The sequence below is a fragment of the Euprymna scolopes genome, chromosome 14 (genome assembly GCF_053919585.1).
Source record: "Euprymna scolopes isolate OS-2025 chromosome 14, ASM5391958v1, whole genome shotgun sequence".
Lineage (NCBI taxonomy): Eukaryota > Metazoa > Mollusca > Cephalopoda > Sepiida > Sepiolidae > Euprymna > Euprymna scolopes.
In genome coordinates this window covers 71,521,836-71,524,775 of record NC_136495.1, presented here as the reverse complement: position 1 = coordinate 71,524,775, position 2,940 = coordinate 71,521,836, and the positions used below count along the sequence as shown (strand labels likewise).

The window sequence follows — 2,940 nt, the reverse complement described above, 5'->3', positions numbered from 1 at the left end:
TTTTTTTTTAATCATTGTTGTTCTTTTTTATCTAAACAAATTTTTTTTTTTCGTTTTAATCCAAAAATATTTATCGTTTAGTTTTAAGTTGATTATTTAATTACTGTTTATTGCTTAAATTCATATTTTATATTTTGGAGCATTTGATTGTCTTCTGCTTCAAACATACATAATTTTCATTGCATATTTTTATTTATATTGAATAAAGTTCAGTTTTACTATAAATCGAATCGTGTTCCTTCCTTTTCTTCTTTAATTGTTATTCATAAGTAAATAATGACCGTATTTTAGTCTTTAAAATCTATGAAACAACGAATGTTTAATCACTTTTATCGCATAAATACAGACATTTTTATTCTTCTAAACACACAGTTTTCAATCATTTTTTTTTTAATGTTGACTGAGTTTCAGTTCAAATCATCATATACCCTATCTTTAGTCGCGTGTAAGCGACTCTATAAGTCACTCCGTCGGTCCGTCGGTCCGTTGGTCCGTCGGGCGGTCTGTCCGTAACACTTTTGTGCTTGGCCTTTTTGGTTAAGATAAAAGGTCTGTTGGTAATAGATGCGTTTTCAGCTTTTCTTGGCCTTGGTCAAGATCAAAGTGTAGCATCTGTTCCGGCAGATGCTACACTTAAGATAATTTGTACCAGTCAATGGAGGGGAAACCCTCTATACTGGGACAATTATTATTTTTGGTAACCAGAGTGACCCCTTTTAGGGGAGCTGGTTTTTACCTCACATTAAAAACGGCCTTGTGCCTAATTTGCTCAGTGGGGGAGCAAATAAACACCATCTGTTCCGGCAGATACTGCAAGCTATGACTAGCTATGACTAGCAAAGACCAGATGTGGGGGCAACCCCACATGCCTGACCTTTAACCAGCTCCCATTTCCCACCTCTCGGGAGCTAGTCCCCTTTTCCCTTCCCCCTCCCTTCACTCCTCACATTAAAAATTGGCCTTGTGCCTAATTTGCTCGGTGGGGGAGCAAATAAATACCATCTGTTCCGGCAGATACGTCAAGCAAAGACCATATGTGGTCAATGTAGGAGAAACCCTTCATACCAATTGTCACTATCCAGCTCCCCTAATCCCCGGGGAGTTGTTCCCCATTTCCCCTTCACTCCTCACATTAAAAATCGGCCTTGTTCCTAATTTGTTCGGTGGGGGAGCAAATAAATACCCTTTTCTTTGCCTTTTGGCCAAGATCAAAGTGTAGTATCTGTTCTTACTACATGCTGTAATTATTGTGAGGGATCACTTTTCTGTATTAATTTAATGTAAAATGATCACCCACTTTACAACCAAACAGTCTCAAAGCCATTCAAGTCATTCTCCAGATCATTCAAGTTGTTTTTGAAGGAGTCCAGTTATTTTTTAAGAATTCAAGTCATTCTTAACGTCATTCAATTCATCCTTAAGTTCATTAAAGTCATTCTAAGTCATTTACTTTTTATTTAAGTTATTTCAGTCCATTTTTCGGTCATTTTAGTTTATCTTTAAGAATTTCATGTCAATCCTATATTCACGCATTCATTCATTACACGAGAGCACGCGACTAATGGATATCGGCCTTTTTTCTTCTTTTTAATGCAACTTTTTAAGTTTTCTAATGTTTTTTTGTTTTTTTGTAAAACTTTTTAATTCATTATCGACAGTCAGACTATTCTATGAATTGTTCATGGAATCCATGTTTAGATGTAAGCCCAGATAAAGAGTTGAGGTAAATTGTTAAAAGCGGTTTTAGCTAAAGAGCCAGGTACGTCCAAGGATGGAATACTGTTGCCACATCTGGGCAGGAGCTGCTAGAAAGGACTTGTCCTGCCTTGATAGAGTTCAAAATAGACTTCGTAGCCTCGTAGGAGATGTCCTTTTCTCCTCCTTGCAACCTCTATCTCACAGAAGAGATGTTGTGAGTTTGTCTCTGATGTATCGTTATTTTCATGGAAAGTGTTCAACTGAGCTTCAATCTATGGTCCCCCCTCGCCAAACTTTCACAAGAAACACTCGTCTAGCTGTAAACACTATCAATAATTTCCCCCACTCTTTATCTGTGCCTAAACCTAAACGTAGATTCCATGAACAAAGCTTCTTTCTTAGAACTGCACGCCTGTGGAATTGTCTTCCGTTTTCCTGCTTTCCGGCTGACTACAATATGGTTGTGTTCAAGTCTAAAGTAAATAAGTTCTTGATGAGCCGTTCCATATAAGTTATTAAATTTACCAAATTTTCATTACTAATGATTACTATATTGACCAATTTCTACTGTACACTCTTTAACCCTTATCCTTGAGTGGCCTCTGGGCCTTGATAATGTGGTGATGCCTTTGTAAAAAAAAAAAAAAAAAAGAAATTATGTATGAGTTTATTAACTGTATCCTCAGTAATTACTGCCTTCCATAGTTATTGTTGTCTCATCACGTTTTGATCAAACCTCTGGCCTGCTTTGGGTAGGATTGAAACCTCTATCTTCAGACAATGCTCAACTAGAACCGTCTATCCACTGCGCCACATGTCCCGAAAAATAATAAAAGAATAAATAAATAATAATATATAATGACATTTGGTTTTAGCTAGACGAGTGATTTTTGTGGAAACTTGATAAGAGTGGGGACGATAGATTGTTCAATCGGTTGTTTAGAAAACATCATTTCTTAGACGTTACATGTCGTAGGAGTATTGCTGTACACTGCAAAATATGCTATGTAAACGTGGTGAGGTCAGAACATCCCGGCTAACAGATCTCTGATCTGAACTCAGGAAAGAGTGATACTATGACCGACCTGCAGTCGTTAAGGGAGGAAACAGGATAGGAAATAGACGTATTAGTAAACAATCGGCAAGGTAAGGGTAGATTTAAATTCAGGATGTGACGAGTGATCGAATGACCTATAGGTAAAAAAAACAATAGACTAACGATCGAACAATACGCATGTAGGA

The 2,940-nt window shown here is 37.1% G+C and overlaps 1 pseudogene; it reads left to right on the top strand.

Annotated features, from left to right (window-relative positions):
* Window positions 1–1,181: 1,181 nt before the first annotated feature.
* LOC145293494 (U2 spliceosomal RNA) lies at window positions 1,182–1,298 on the top strand (annotated as a pseudogene).
* Window positions 1,299–2,940: the final 1,642 nt, after the last annotated feature.